The 15,956-nt window shown below is 43.8% G+C and overlaps 1 protein-coding gene across 5 annotated transcripts in view; it reads left to right on the forward strand.

The window, feature by feature from the left end:
• Positions 1-2,485: 2,485 nt before the first annotated feature.
• Positions 2,486-15,956, forward strand: part of ZDHHC7 (zinc finger DHHC-type palmitoyltransferase 7) — a 33,480-nt gene continuing 20,009 nt past the window's right edge. For all 5 annotated transcript variants that reach the window (XR_010024658.1, XR_010024660.1, XR_010024659.1 and 2 more), the window contains exon 1: positions 2,486-2,700. The gene's annotated coding sequence lies outside the window, so the exon portion shown is untranslated. The remainder of the gene's footprint in view (positions 2,701-15,956) is intronic.

Consider the following 15,956-nt stretch of genomic DNA (forward strand, 5'->3'; position numbering starts at 1 on the left):
AGCCTAAGGAACAAATATCCTGACCTCCAGATGAAGTCTTAACCTAAGAAAGTTTATGTTTAATCAACTCTACTCTTATTTTATTATTAACTGAATTTGCTGCTCCTAGGAATCCAGCCTATCCTGCCTGATCAAGCAGTTTTTTTCTTTCATAGCTCCCCCTTTCCCCAGCCAAGGCCCACTCTGACTGACGGAGGCTGGGGGAAAAGCCAGGGGAAATTGGGGCTTTGTCCCGGTTTCAGAGGTGGCTTAGAATTCAGGTTTATATAGCAGCTTCAACAAGGAACAATAAATTTACAGAGAAATGACAGGACAAAGGAAAGTGGTTTTAAGCTTCCAAGGGTGGCAAACTGTGGGAAGGTTTATATTGTATGTGTGAGGAAACTTAATATAAGAGTAAGGTTTGCACATTCCTATGGTGCCCTCTTTGGCTAATGAAACCGGAGTCTCAAGTAAAGGAGAATTTACACTCTGCCTTCAGGCAGAAAAGTGAGGGTGGAGAAAGCTTTTCCTGCATTTGCTGTTTCTTAATTGCCTTAAGTTTAAAATAATTTTTATGTCAAAGAGGCATACTTTGGAGTGATGTATACTGGTTTCCTTCAGGTGTTTTCAATGAACAAGTAGGCATTGTCTGACATACCCTTCTGGGTTATCTGGTTCTATGATTATTATTTTTTGTCTTTAAGCTATCTATAACTCTAGAGTTCATAAAGAATTGATAGCAACGACCAGAGATTGATTCTTCTGCATAGACTTGATACATACAAATGAATCTTGTCTGGTGGAAGTTCAATTGACTTCTCCCCCACTGTGGAAGAAGCCAATTTTGCATTATTAAGCAAATTCATCTCAGCATTCCTGACTGCTTACATATGTCTGCCTTTTGGATTCATTTCTGAACCAGTTGTATCATTTTACATACTCCCTGATTAATTAATGATTTAATTAAATTAAATCTTTGACATGTGTTCATTTATATTTGTTTGAATCATGATTTTACCTTTTTTAAAAAAAGATAAGCTTTTAGCATTGCTAATAGCAAGTATTCCCCAAGTATGGCAGCCACTTGCAATCCTGGTGTTATCCAGTGATAACCACCCTTTCTTTCAACATTTACAAAAAGAATTGACCGCTGATTAGAGGCTTACCTCCTTATGGAATCAAAGATACCAGGAAATAGCAGGCCCAACATGGTGTTGACCTAAAAAGAAACTGAGGCCAAATACATGTAACAAGGATTTATTGAGCCAATATGACAATTGCAACTGGGGAGACACATGAATCAGGTAGCCCTGAAAAAGGCCAGCAGAGTTTAGCGTTTTATAATCACAAGAAAGGAGAGTAATCAAAGGATAGCGCTCCTAATCTTTATGGCTCTCTGGCGCCATTATGGCTGCTTTTGAGTAAAATGGTTTTATGAGAACATTTTCCAGTTCAGCTGCATGTGACTGCTGGCTTATCCCAAATCTCCCAAGGCACTGTAATTTAGGTGACCTGATCAGAGCAGATTTTTTTTTTTTTTTTTTGGTTATCAGTGAGTTGACTGAATACATAGCACTATTTTGAATATACAGATGTACAAGATACAATCGCAAAAATTAAAAAATTTTAAAGCTGAGATTCTGATAATTTAATTCACCCCTTATTTCCAAAAAGTCTAGCTGGGAATAAGAGTTTCTGAGAGCAAGAATGGTAAAACGTGAGAAGGTGGCCTGCAGACAGTGAGTCTTAACAAGCGCCTTAGCTGTCCTTACTGCTTTCATCAATCTTACAAAAGCGCGTCTTGAGTACCTGCCAGTTTTCAACCACAAACACTAATCCAGCACCTACTTCCCAGGCCTGGAGAAACTGTCCCGATAGGGTAGGGAATCCAAAGAAATAAAATACATGTTTCTACCTTCAAAAACCTTAGGACTTAACATCTAGAATGGGACGTTGCGATGCTCTAGTGTCCAAGCCCCTCAGAGAGGGCGCCGAGGCTCAGCAGACCCCAGGAATCAGGCCTCTATCCCCAGTCCGGGGCTCTCCCCACTTTCCCCAAGTACTTTCTGGCTCAGGCGTTTCGACCCCGCTCCTTTATTTTCCCACTTCCTTTGTTCTCACTCCTGCACACCGTACAAGGCAAACTCAAAGCTGGCTCTGAGACGCTGTCGCGGGCTTCGGGCCACCCCGCCTCGGAAAGAATTCTCCACCTGCTTGACAGTCCCGCGGCACGGCTTGGACCCTGCGGCAGCCCGTAGCCCCCGTCCTTTCGCTTCCGGACATCCGTTTGGATGGATCTCTTTAATTCAACGAGGAGGGCTTCGACAAAGAGCTGCCTTTTCTCAAGGAACTGCCAGTCTTTAAGAGCCTCTGTCCCATAGGGAGCCTGGCCTCCGCGTCCTTGCAAAGCGCACCAAGCGCCCCGCTCCGAGGCCGGGAGCAGAACGGCCAGAATACGCAGGCGCGGCGCCCCTCACCCCGCCGGGTTTACTTCCGGGGTCACGCCCCCCGGCTCTCCAGGCAGGGCTCTGGGCTCCGGCGTCTGCTCGGCGGCCACCTCCATCCGACCGGCTCGGCGGGACCGAGCCGAGCCAGGGGGCCCGCTCTGGCCCGGCCATGAGCGCGGCCGCATGATGCGTCCCTGCCTCGGTCGCTGCAGTCGCCGTCGCCGCCGGCCGGGAGGAGCCGCAGCGCCGGGCGACCCCGCCTTGACCTCGGGTGAGTGCGGCGGGCTCGGCTGGGCCGGGCCGGGCCGGCTGCTCACGCCCGGGTCTCCGGCCACTCCCGGCCCCCGGCCCGCCCTGCTCTTTCCTCGGCCCCGCTGCTGCTTCTCCACCCCACAGCGCACTTGCGACCTTCCGAAGTTCCTCGGGCCACTTCTGTGCCCGCGCTTGACTTTCCTTCTGGTGTCCCCTTGTCACTCCTTAGTTAATCTCTCGGGATAGGGCCCGATTGCAGCCCCAGCTCTTTGCCTGACCTTGGGCGTAACGCTCAGCTCTTCGAGCCACGGATTTCTCTGTGGCTAATGACGGGGTGGTTGGTAGACAGTGGCTATAAACCCTTTTGCAAGCCGTAAAGAGTTTTTTATAGGCAACTATTACAATGGGCTTCCTTGCACGTTGCATTGTGGCTTCTCGAATGCTCCTGTTTTTCCCTTCCTTTTAAGTTTTTGATTTTTTTCTCTTTTATTCTTTGCGTATTTTCCTTGATATCCCTCCCATCTCCCCGTCAGTGATCTTTGGGGGGCATTTGGGACAATCAAGACAACCTTCAGGGCAATAAGGCTAATCTCTCCTGAAGTGTCATTGCTTCTAGAACTAAGTCCCTTTTCGCTGTTGGATACACACACTTTATTAGCTATGAATAACCAGTTTATTGTGGCAGTTAAATTTGTAGTGTGAGAAGAACTTTTGATGCAGCTGCTTGCCTAGTAGCTTCTTTTACTGTCTAGACTGTATACAGTGCTGTCCAAATCGATGCTACGGTGTTGCGCTTGCAATCTGCTTAGTTAAGTATGTACTTAAACACACACGTTTATCTGTTTTACCGACTCAGATGGTCTAGAGATTTAGGTCAATATGTATTTCTTCCTAAACTCTTCACCTGACAGATGATGAGTCTGATCTTTTTGATGTTGTTTTACAGCTTTTACTTACCGGAAAAGTCACCTTTCAAAATGTCATCTTGTTAAATTTGCTTGTTAGAAAGTCAGAACTTGGTTAAAGTGAAAGGCCCTTGGGTTATTTGAAAAATGGAATGGAACAGAAGTATTAACTAAGTTGCGTTTCTTGAACATTCTGGAAAATAGGAGGGTTAGGGTTATGGAAATGATTTGGATTGTGAACGTTTTGGAGTTAACACTGGTAGGTTGACTTTGACTGCTGAGTTGAGAGTTGGAGGAGAACAAGACTATCTGAAAAGGTAATTTCCTAAAGCCTTCATTAAGCAATTGGAACACTTCTGCTATGTATCGCTCAGAGCCTGCCTCTATTGATGAGTTAATGAAATAGAACTTTACCGCCCTGCTAATCTGTAAAAACAGAAATCCTCTTCAAGAATGGAAAAGCATTAGCATGAATAGAATGGCCCTCTCAGTGAGAGAGAAAGTACTAAAATGAACTGTATGTAAAAAAACAAGCGATTTAGTGAAAAGTATGGACATACTTTTACATTTCTTACTGAAACTGTTATCTGCTGGATTGGACTCTTTGATGATATAAATAATATAGTCTTCGTTAATTTGAGGAAATGAGACTAGAAATAAGTTCACATACAAAGTTAATGTTTGGGATGTGTTGAAAAGTAGTTTTCATTATGACTCCAGAACTTCCCAGCTTCCAATCCATGCTGAACATGGATAATTTTCCTAAAGCAGCTTCTTGGGTTTTAAAAATAACGTTTTAATTTTAAAAGTTATGATATTTTGGAATACGGTATGTATATTTGGCCTTCGTCCCTGTTCCTGTCCCATTTCCTGTCTCCTGATTTACAACTTGTAAAATCCTTAGAATCTCTAAAGTGGTGTCTTTTCATATGCTAAAGAGTTGACTGATTGTTGTCAGCCCCTTGGTAGCTTCAGGATGGGGGCTGGCCACCGGAAAGACCACCCCCAATCTCTGGGGAAGGGAGAGGCACTGAAGGTTAACTTGATTATCAATGGCCAGTAACTTAGTCAATCATGCCTATGTAATGAAGCCTCCATTTAAAATCCAAAAGGACTGGTTTTGGAGTGCTTCCGGATGGCTGAGCACATGGAGGTTCCTGGAGGGTAGAGTGCCCAGGGAGGGCAGAAGTTCCGCACCCCTCCCCCATACCTCGCTGTATGCATCTGCATGTCTTCATCTGTATCCTTTGTGACATCCTTTGTAATGAACAAGTAAATGTGAGTGTTTCTCTGAGTTCTGTGAGCTGCTCGGTGAATTAATCGAACCCAAGGATGGGTTGTGGGAACCCCAATATATAGCCAGTGGTCAGAAGCACAGGCAAAACAAACTGGAGCTTGCGATTGGTATCAGAAGTTGGGGGCAGTCTTGGGAACTGAGCCCTCAACTTGTGGGATGGTGTCAGAATTAAATTGAAGGACACCCAGTTGGTGTTTGCTGCTGAATTGCTGGCTTGCTTACTGTTGGGGAGAAATCCTCACACATTTAGTCCCAGATGTCTTCTGTGTTGATTGTTACTGAGTAAAAGTATAGGAAAAACACTGTGTTTTTTCTATATTGAGTCAAAAGTCATACACCTTATTTTATAAAAAAAAAATCAAAAGTCTCATTCTTACTGGAAATTCTTGTTTCCTAAGCTAGTCTCCAGGGTCGGTGTCAACAGCTTGGCCGTATAACCCTTCTCAGTTGTGACATCTAAGAAGAATTTAGGCCAGCTGAGAGTTAACGAGGTACACATTTTAGAGGAAACAGTCCCAGTCCACACAAGACTGTCCTCTCACTTCTGACAACAACTGCAGGTCTGTGGGTGTTCCCAGTTCCACCCTCATGTTCACTAGTTCTCTGGAAGGATTCATAGAACTCACTGAAAGCTCTTATACTCACGGTTAAGGTTTATTACAGAAAAAGACCACAAATAAAAATCAGCCAAGGGAAGAAGCTCGTAGGGTGGCGTCCAGGGAGTCACCAGGTAAGTACCAAATGGGGAGTTACCAAGGCTTCTGTTGTCCTCTCCCAGTGGACTCAGAACATGTTACCCTCCTGGCACTGACATGTGATAAAATGCATGGATTGTTGCCAACTGGGGAAGTTCACCTGAGCCTTGGTGTACAGTTTTTATTGGGGCTTCATTATGTAGGCATTGATTGATTGCCCACATGGTTGATTTCAGTTTCCAGGTAGACTGAGGCTGTGTGACCTAAAGCTTCCACCCTATAGCACATTATTGGCGTTTCTGGTGTGTCCAAAGGTCAGACATCTTTTTGGGAGAGTTTAAATTCTTTACTGCACAGCATTTTCCCCTCTTTCCTGCTCCCTTGCTACTTGAAAATATACTAATTTGCTTTGTCATTGATGAATGACTGTCCCTTCCAGATCATGGAGACAGAGGGCACTGGGAGAGCTCTTTCAACCTTGATTTCCTTCTAACTAAAATGTCTCTGAACCTCAGTCTTTGTCCTTCCCCTTGCCATTGAGGAAGAGATTATCTGTCCTTCCTGCTGTTGACTCTGTGTCTGTGCTTTGGTCGGCTGTTGTGAGACTGAATTACCATTTACCATCACTTGTTTCTTTGTTTTCTCTTTCTTCGACTTGTTTGCCTCAATCTACAAGCATGTTCTTGTCTTGCTAATCTTAGCCCTGCTTGCTACTAAGTTCTATTCCATTCTTGAAAAACTTCAGTAGAATCCTGTTAATTCTTTAATAAAATCCAGACTCCTTATGGGGCCAAGATAATACCTTTATTTGCACAGCACCTTATAGTTTTGAAAACACTCGTGTTATCCTACACTGCCTTGTAGGTAGTTGGTGCTTGAAAACTGTTTGATGAATGAATAATTTGGCTAAGCAGAGAGAGAAAGAGAGAGAGAATTCCAGTTGGAGGAAACAGTAACAAAAGCACAGAGGTGTGAAATGGCTGCTAAAGCTCTCCCAGTGGCCTCTGTCTCCACGGTCTAGAAGGGACAGTCATTCACCAATGGCAAAGCAAAGAGAAGTATGTTTTCAAGTAGTAAGGGACCAGGAAAGAGGGGAAAATGCTGTGCAGTAAAGCACTTAACCTCCCAGAAAGAGGTCTGACCTTTGTCTGGCCACACCAGAAAAGCCAATAATGTGCTATAGGGTGGAAGCTTTAGGTCACACAGCCTCCGTCTACCTGGAAACTGAAATCAACCACGTGGGCAATCAATCAATGCCTACATAATGAAGCCCCAATAAAAACTGTACACCAAGGCTCAGGTGAACTTCCCCAGTTGGCAACAATCCATGAATATTATCACATGTCAGTGCCAGGAGGGTAACATGTTCTGAGTCCACAGGGAGAGAATAACAGAAGTGTTGGTACTTTCGCCAAACGAGCACAGTGTGGAAGAGAGTGGTGAGGATTGAGCCTGGAAAGAGTGGGAGAGCTGGGTTCAGCAGAGCCTTGAATGCCACAGCCAATGCTAGAAGGCTTTGGACCAGACTGATTTTGTGAGCTGTGTAGTGGTTTTGAACAATAACTCCTGCAGCCCGTAGAGGTCATTGGAACCTAGTGAGGTTAGAGTTCTGCAGAGGTACAGGCCAGAAATGAGGGCTGCCTCAACCTGGATTGTGGAAAAGGTGAGAAAGGAAGGATCAGAGCTATGAGTGAGAAGTGTCATCAAGCAAGAGGAATGAAGGAGAAGGAGGAGTTTCGTGTCTAGAGGTTAAAAGGTGCTGAATAAATCCTGGTTGCATGAGGAATGTTAGTTTAGGAAGAAAGGCTAGCTCTGTGTTAAGCTGGTGGTTTGGCTCACTGGGAAATGGAGCAGTTCATTTGCAGCCCCCAATGAGAAGGGGGTAGGCAGCTAGAGAAACTTCCAGTCTCTCTCGAGGCAAGCTTTTACAGTATCAAATGTTTTCAAGTCCATATTTCCCATATTCAATTTATTCATTACTGAATGTGCTTTCTAAAACCAAATTCTCTGGAAGGCAGTGTATTTTAATGGAGGAACATGGGCTTTGGAGTCAAAACAGTCCTGACTCCACCTTTACTGGCTGGAGATTTGAGCAGGTTACTTAACCTCTCTCTGAGACTCAATTTCCTCATCCTAAAAATGAGCTAATAGTGCTTAGCTTTTAGGGTGGTGGCAGGATTAAATGTAACCATGTCCATAAAGCTCCTGAGGCTCAGTAGATGTTCAGTAAATAGCCTTTCCTTTCACCTTGTAATATTTTACACTGTCATTAACTTGTAACTGAGAGCTAAATATATTACTAGCACGTCAAATTTTCATAGTATTTGTGATTTTGGTGAATCTGATGTTATGAGAGTTCGTTTCATATTAAACAAGGAAACCCTGTTTAGGAAGATATGGAAAGAGATAGGGAACACCAATCTGATTAGGCTCAGCTATTCCCTGGGACAGGACACTTAAAAGAGGTTTGTGGCAGTAGGGTTCTTTTTATTTCTGGATTTAGAATTCTTGAGAGTTTAGTTGCGCTGTGATTTTTATGGTAGCTGCTGTGTTTGCCTGTCAGAGTCAGGCTCTGGCTCCAGTGCAAGGGTAAAAGTGAAACTTTGGTGTGTGTGTGTGTGAGCATTCCTCGGAGACAGCCTCATCTGGCCGGCCGGCGTGCCCTGAATGAGGCACCGTGCACCTGCTTTCCGAAATTGAGACTTCCCTACAAATGTGACTTTCTCTCTTTTCATCCCTTTGCCCTTTCTCCCCTTGGTCCTTTTATATTTCTCTTTTCTTTCTCTCCAGGGCTCCCCTGGACCTTCTGACCCCAACCACCCCCAGGGCAGATCTCAGCCTTTGGCCTTCGTTCATCCTTCCTTTCACTGGCCTGTGGGCTCCGTTCCCACTTTTTCTCAGCTCCCTCAAGGGCCATCCTTGCTTCTCTCCCTCGTTCACTCAGCACATGTTTGTGGAGCGCCTACTGCGTTAGCACAGTGCTGGGGATATTACGAGGAACACTGCACTGAAGTGAGGACAGCAGCCAGGCAGAGGATGGTGGGAAGTGAGATCAGCTGGCTTCAAATGGGGTAGGCTTTGTAGACCACGGAAGGCCTTTGGATTTGATTCCAGCTGAAAAGGCAGTCATAGCTGGTTTTAGGCAGGGAGTGACATAATCTGATTTATGTCTGATATACTTTTCTTTTTCTGATTAAACAAAAACTTTTTAAAACTTATTCTTATTTTGGTGGCTGGCTGGTACAGGGATCTGAACCCTTGACCTTGGTGCTCTAACCAGCTGAGCTAAACCGATCAGCCCTGATTTATATCAGTAAAAGATCACACTGGGTGCTGAATGGGGAGATGGATTGTTGGGTGAATAGAAAGAAGACTGGTTAGGAGGTGATCTGAATATTACCAAGTGAGAGTACCTTGATCTGGGCGGGGTGGGGGGTGGTGGAAGAAGTGTTCGGATTTGGATGGGTTTTGGAGGTACAGCACACAGGACTTGCTGATGGGTTTTGGTTGTGGGGAAATGGGAAAAGGGATACATGAAGGGCAGGTTCTTGTTTCTTGACCTTGGCAACTAGACGGAGTGGTGCTGTTTATTGAGAAAGGGAAAAATGGAGTCATAACAATTTAGGGGGAGGTTCTGCTTTGATTCTCCTGTGGTGGAGTTGTGGAGTAGCCTGTTGGATATATTCAGTGATGTGTTATCAGTCTGGGAGTTTTCAGACCTAGTTTGTTTTAAACTTCAAGGGTCTAAGATCCCCAGAGGTCATTTCTGGAGAGCATGTAGATAAAAGGGAAAATCCAGGACTAAGCAGGAGTACTCTGACTTTTAGATATCTTTGGAGAAGTATCTAGTAAGAGGCTGAGGTGTGGCTAGTGACAAATAGAGACTCAGTGTTGTCCCTCCTTTCTGGAAGGGACTCTCTCATCCTCATTCATAAGATTGGATTTCCTTCTCCTGGTTCCTTGTTTGTGTTTTTTCTCAGTTTGCCATCTTTTTGATCTGCAGTGTCCATGTGCTGTTATAGAGTGATTAGGTATGATATAAAAGAACTTTCTTAAAAGGATAAGTAAGGTTACTGTTCACAGTATGGATAATGTGCCAGCATATTATTGAGACTAGGCTTTATCTGGGTTAATATTCTGTTGTTTTTCTCTTAAAGGTTAACGTTCTCGTCTTTAAATTTAGTAATTTGAGAGGAAAGTAATGGTTTCATATGGCATACATTATTGGTAGGGTTTGAAAGGATAGACTAAATATTTCATGATTGCACGTTGATGGAAAGAACATTTAAGGACATAATTGCAGTATTACATGGTAGTAGATTATCTGGATGCTGTATTGATTTACCAAGTTGAGCTGGGCTTTCGGCTTCTGTAGTCTGCCCCATCCTAACTGAGGTTCACATTATCTTGCAAGACTGGTGATGTACATGGGCCACAGGCACTTGGTCTTCTCCCTTCACCTCTGCTTCTGTGTATCAACCTGTTTGCACGGTCCACGTACATGATCTTACTGTCATCACGAATGGCACCTCCTTTGAGGTCTTACAATTCCCCTGTGGACCCAGACTCAGTCCTGCCTTTCACATTTTTCTGAATCTGTTTCTCAGTTTCCTCTGGACTGCCAGTGCCTGGAGATTTCTGTCACCTGGCCTCTGCCATCATGGTCTCTAAGGTTAGCCATTTCAGCCCCAGTCTTGCCTTTGGTACTGTGCTTTTCTGTTCCATCATCTCTGCTAGTCTCCAAGCCTTTTGGGGTTGCCAAGACAGGGTTTTTGGATAGAAGTGCTGGCCAATCCCATCGTTTAATTAGACACTGAAGGTTTTCAGCATTGTCTGGGCCTGCAGGGTTATGTTTCAGTCCTTTCTGGGTGGCTGTCCTCCCTCTTCCCCTGTTTTTTTTCCCCAATCTCAGTAGCTATCCTTAAGCTTTCCTACACTGTTAACACCCCCAGCCACACCTCCTGCTCTTTGCTGAGAAACTGTCTTATCTAGTGTGAACTGCTTTAGCTTCTTCTGCTCATCTCCACATTTCTCTGTAGCCCCCCATTTCCTCCTCCAGTCCCAGGAAGGAGGGTCATTCTGCTTTGTCAGCCATTCCTCTACCCGTGCTTTCTCTCTCTCTCTCTCTCATATTAATAAAATCTGTATTTTATTCAGATTTCCTCAGTTTTTTCTTACTGTCCTCCTTCTGTTCCATGATCCCATTCAGGATCCCACATGACATTTAGTAGTCAGGTCTCCTCTGGCTCCCCTTAAGCCGTAACACTTTCTCAGACTTCCCTTATTTTTGATGACCTTGACAGTTTTGAGGAGTACTGGTCAGGTATTTTGTAGGATGCCTCTCTATTGGGATTTGTTTGATGTTTTTCTCATGATTAGATTTGGGTTCTAGGTTTTTTGGGAGGAAGACCATAGAGGTAATGTGCCCTCACCACATGTTGTCAAGGCTTCTTTATTAGTCTGTTTCTGTTGCTTGTAACAAAATAGACAGAACTGGGTAATTTATAAGAAAACAATTTATTGCTTATAGTTTCAGATGCTGGGAAGTCCAAAGTCCAGGGAACACATCTAGTGAGGGCTTTCTTTGGTGGTGGCTTTACAGCAATGCAGGGGTCTCATATGGCAGAAGATGGCAGAGCAGAAAGATAGCTCCTCATGTGCTCTCCTTTTAAATCCCTCAGAACCACGCCATGACCACCATTATTAATCTGTTCACTAGGTGTGGTCCTATAATCTTAATCACCTCTTCAAGGTCCCCCCTTGCAATTACCATAATAGGATTTCCCAGCCTCTTAACAGTCACAGTGGGGACCAAGCTACTAATCCATATCAGCTACATACTATCAACATTGATATTAACCTTGGTCACATGGCTGAGGTCGAGTTTGTCATATTTCTCCATTACAAAGTTATTTTTTTCCCTTTCCCTTCTCTTTGGAAGGAAGTCACTATGAACAGCTGCACTTAGGGAGTGGGGAGTTATGCTCCACCTCCTTGAGGCAGAGGAGTATTTATATAATTTATTTGGAATTTTTCAGCACAGGAAATTTGTATGTTTTCTCATATTTATTCAACCATTTCTATCAGTGTGTGAGAAACACCCTCAGCCGTCCAATGCCAAAGGATGGACACCGAGACGCGAGGTACAGCAAAGCGAGACTTTACAGCCTTGCAAGGTTTGGGTGTCTGACAGGCAGGCACACAGAAAAGGGCTGTAACAATTTATTTCCTAGTGCACAAGTCCCTGCCCCTGCCTCCTCATTGGCTGAGAGTACTACGGGGTTCACAGTCTTCCCAGATGACGTCTAAAAAGTACCTCAATTTACTACCCCCTTGCAGGAAATTTCTTTGTCTGAGGGCTCAGGACAAGCCCGCAAAAAAGCTCCCCTGAAACCCTGTGAAAGGTGAAACATTAGGGAATGAAGAGGGCAATAAAGGGCTGAACCAATCAGACAACTTTCAGGCTGGGTCTGAATTATTTCTGAAAATGAATCACTTAGATTATTTTCTTACAAGTGGATATTTATTTTATACTTTGGGATATAATGCAATATTGTTTTATGTTTTTGCTCTGATTGTTTCAGCTTTGGCCATTAGTAGCTCTTTGAGTTAGTTCCTGTGTCCCTTTGACATGCCCCAACCCCCATCATTTTGTGGGTATTTTGAGCACTTCTTTACTTCCTGGCAATACAAAATGCCCCAGGCTCATCTTGTATATTTCCTACCTTAGCCCTGGAATCAGCCATTTCTCTAAGAAGTCTTGGTTCTTTTTATTTATTAGGGAATGGTATTGAAAACCAAGATCTGGGGATTAGGTGTGCTGGTGGCTATTGGGGTGTTTCTTCTAGGTCCTCAGAGCAGGTAAATATATGTGTACTAACCCATGTATATACAGGTCTATAAATATTTCCATGTGTAACTATATCTATATTAAACTAACCGTGAGTTCATACTTATGTCTCCAACTCTAACCCACATGGATCATTCTGTTCTCCTACCCTCGCTTATCTGGAGCCTTGCACTCCGAAAGTGAGACACCTGACTCCTGCCATCTGCCATTCATTTACTTAATTGTCCAATTCCAGAATATGAGTGTAATGGTTTCAGAATTGTTCATTGTACTCTCTGGGAAACAACTTGGTCAAATAAAATAAGGTGTTTATGGCTCTTTTTTTTTTTTTTTTTTTTTTTTTTTGGCCTTTAGTCTTACAGATTCTACTCATTGCCCAAGTTTCTTAAGGCAGCATCTTTCTCCTGCCCTCTGCAGTTGTTTCATACATTTGCAATACAGTTAGATTCTTTTGTCACAGTCTGCATTTCTTTCTGAGATCCCCTGACTTCCTAAGTGATTTTTAGAAATTGCATATATTAAGGTTCACTGTGTTGTAAAGTTCTGTGAGTTTTTGCAAGTTCATAATGTCATCTATCCACCATCTCAGTATCATACAGAATAGTTAACACTATCCTAAAAAAAAATCCCCTGAGCTTTACCCACCCTCCAGCTCCTGGTAGCCACTGATCTGTTTACCATCTCTATAGTTTTGCCTTCTTCAGAATGTCATATAATTGGAGTCATACAATATGTAGCCTTTTCTCTGGCTTCTTTTACTTAACAATATGCTTTTAAGATTCATCCATGTTTTTGTGTGTTATAGTTTCTTTTTACTGCTGAATTTTGTGGACATACCACAGTTTATCCATTGACCTGTTGAAGGACATCTTGGTGCTTCCACTTTTTAGTGAGTATGGATAAAGCTGCTGTGAACTCTCCCATGCAGGGTTTTGTGTGGATGTTAAATTTTCAGTAAGAGCGTGGTTGCTAGGTTGTATGGTAAGACTATGCTTAGCTTTGTAGAAAACTTCCAAACTGTCTTCCAAAGTGGCTGTGCCAAAAAAAAAAAAAGTTCTTCCCCAAGTGGCTGTAGCATTTGCATTCCCTTGGGATGAATGAGGTAGGTGCTTTGCTGTTCAGCACTGTTGTGAGCGGTTGGCATGGTCAGTTTTGTATTATTATTAGCTGTTCTTACAGGCAGGTACCTCATCGTTTTAATTTGCAGTTCCCAACATGATGTTGAACAACTTTGCATATGCTTGTTTTCCATCTGTATAACCTCTTTTGTGAGGTTTCCGTTCAGATCTTTTTTTTTTTTTTTTCCTTGCAGCTGACCAGTATAGGATCTGAACCCTGGACCTTGATGTCCCCAGCACCACACTCATACCAAGTGAGCTAACTGGCCAGCCCTATTCAGATCTTTTTCCTATTTTAAAAATTGTGTTTGTTTTCTTATTGCTGAGTTTTAAAAGTTCTTTATGTATTCTACATTTGAGTTCTTTATTGGATATATGATTGCAGTATTTTCTTGCAGCCTATGGCTTATCACTTCATTGTCTTTTAACAGTTTTCTTTCTCTTTCACCTTTTGTCTTTCCTTCTTTGTGGCTTCATTCTCTTGGTCTGCAAACTTGGACCGTATTCCTTATAAACAGAAACTTGCAGTGAGCCTATATTGCTTTTGTAGTTGGCAAGAAGGGTTCGAATAAGGAATTAGAAAGAAGAAAGAAATGGAAGCCACTGTGGCAAGGCCTCTTAGCTTATGTGCTCTTAGTCTAATAGCATATTTGGCTTAAGTAGGCATATATTCTTATTCTGTTTCTATTTAATCCACTTTTGGGGAAATCCTAGGCTTTTTAAAAGTAATGTGGTTATACCAAAATACATCATGGGTGGGACTCTTGTGAAGTCACAAGGACCTGGGATTCAGACTGGTACCTCAGATTAATAGTCACTTTGGGTGGGTACTTAAATCCCGTGGATCCAAGGGAGCTCATCTGTGAAGTGGGGAGACCAAGAACTTCTGCAGAATTGTCACAAGCATTAAATGAGATAATATATGAGAGGGGCACTTAAAAATAAAAAGATTTTCCTCCACTTTTCCCTCTAGCTACCGATGTCTGTCATTCAACTGCAATTTAAAAAATTTACTCTTTAATTTTCTCAACACTGAGCCTCTCAAGCTCCTGGCACTTTACTGAGACTGCTGGGAGACGTCCCTGGTGCTCTGATGGCCTTTCCTGGTGCTTCACTGGGGGTGCTTGACTGCTTCAGCCCTCCCGACTGGTCTCTCCTTTCCTTGTACTTCCCTTAACTCCCTGCCCTGCCTTTCCCGGCTTCCCTCCTTCAGTGTCTGTTCCCCACGCTCTCAGCTCCACACTTCCATGGTGTCTTGAGTGAGCTCCACACTTCCATGGTGTCTTGGGTGAGCTCTTCCATTCGCAATTTGCCTGTCACCACTGTGGTCCAGCCTCCTATTCTAGGTCAGAGCACTCATTGTCCTCTGGTCCATTCTGCGAGCTTATCCTGCAGGCACCTTAAATTCGCTGGGCCCTGGTCTCAGCACTCTGCCTGAGTCTGCGGCTCCCCTGTTCCAGAGGAGCGCTGTCCCTTTTACTCTGCTGTCATTGTGCTCCCTTCCGTCCCATCCTGTTGGTCATTGTACTGTTGTTCTTCCTGTCCCTGTCTCTCAGAGATCCCCAGACAGGCCCTGTGTATTAGTTCGTTTATGTTGCTTATAACAAAATACCTGAAACTGGGTGATTTATAAAGAAAAATGACATTTGTTGCTTACAGTTTCTGAGGCTGGGAAGTCCGAAGTCCATCTGGTGGTGGTGACAGTGACCCAGGGGTCTCACATTGCAAGATGGTGGAAGCAGAGAGAGCAAAGAGAAACAGACTCTCCTCTTCTGTTAAAGTCCTCAGAACCATGCCATTCACCACCATTTCTAATCCATTCACTATGGCATGTTCCTACAATCCTATCACCTATTTAAGGCTCCACCTTTCAATTACCATAACAGGATTTCCCACAGTCTTAACAGTCACAGTGGGGCTAAGATTCTAATATATAAACTCGTGCAAATCAAGCTTCAGTGAGTTTTGGGAGGACATATTTCAGTCCACTACACCCTGCTACCCTCCCAGCCCTCAGCTCTATGTGGTAAGAGTCAGTAGCATTCTGCACTAGTCTTCCTGCTGCCAGCCTTGTCTCACTTTGTTGCCAGTTGTGTTTGTAAAACATCTGTCCATTCGCCAAAGTTCTGATGCCTCCCATTCAAGCAGAACGAAATCCAGAATCTCACACCCCTTAGCGTGGCATTTACAGTACTTTTCTAGTGGACCTCAATCTTGTCCTTCTGGTCATATTTTCCCTTTGCACACTGTATTCCCTCTCCACCTCTGTGCACCGTCTCATATTGTCCTCTCTTCCTGGCCACAGCTTGCTTGTCTGTCAGGGTCCGCTTTTGCTGTCTTTATCGACACTTGCTCTGGTTCCTCCAGACAGAATTAGCTGTTGTCATCTCTCTCCCTTATCACACTTTGC

The sequence above is a fragment of the Cynocephalus volans genome, chromosome 10, assembly GCF_027409185.1.
Source record: "Cynocephalus volans isolate mCynVol1 chromosome 10, mCynVol1.pri, whole genome shotgun sequence".
In the NCBI taxonomy this organism is placed as follows: domain Eukaryota; kingdom Metazoa; phylum Chordata; class Mammalia; order Dermoptera; family Cynocephalidae; genus Cynocephalus; species Cynocephalus volans.